Genomic DNA, 513 nt, shown 5'->3' on the forward strand with positions numbered 1-513 from the left:
TCGCAACGTAGCCGAGATGGCTTGAATTGCAAAGTGAATTGCAAACTAACAACAACACCCAAATCAATGGTTTCAACCATAAATATACATAAATTCTTGGGAATCATAATAATTGCAACTGTCCTCAGCCTTCCGCAAAGCTAGACATGATATTGACATTGCCCATTGGTGTTTGTTGTGTACACTTAGTATGCATCAATGCCAATCAGTATTAATGATATAAATAATTAAGTATAATAAGATGGTGGTTTCTTCACGATGCACTTCGATGAGATGGATGACATCGGCTGCGATGCATGCTTATTCTGTTGCAGCTACTACATCGTATCTATCTATGTACACAATAATGTTTAGCTAATGTAATTATAAATAATGTATAACCACATTTTTGACTGATTGGTTTTCATTTTGGTTATGGCTGTCAATTCAGGTTCTTGTTCGTCTGCATTTGCGCCGAGCATTCGTTGTTCATTTGGCATTGGCAACAATTTGTCCCATACAGATTATGGGCAT

The 513-nt window shown here is 36.8% G+C and overlaps 1 pseudogene; it reads left to right on the plus strand.

The window, feature by feature from the left end:
* The first annotated feature begins 490 nt into the window (after positions 1–490).
* Positions 491–513, plus strand: part of LOC141393033 (homeobox protein aristaless-like) — a 29,769-nt pseudogene continuing 29,746 nt past the window's right edge.

This window comes from Musca autumnalis, unplaced genomic scaffold, assembly GCF_047663935.1.
Source record: "Musca autumnalis isolate F117 unplaced genomic scaffold, ASM4766393v1 scaffold_2, whole genome shotgun sequence".
Lineage (NCBI taxonomy): Eukaryota > Metazoa > Arthropoda > Insecta > Diptera > Muscidae > Musca > Musca autumnalis.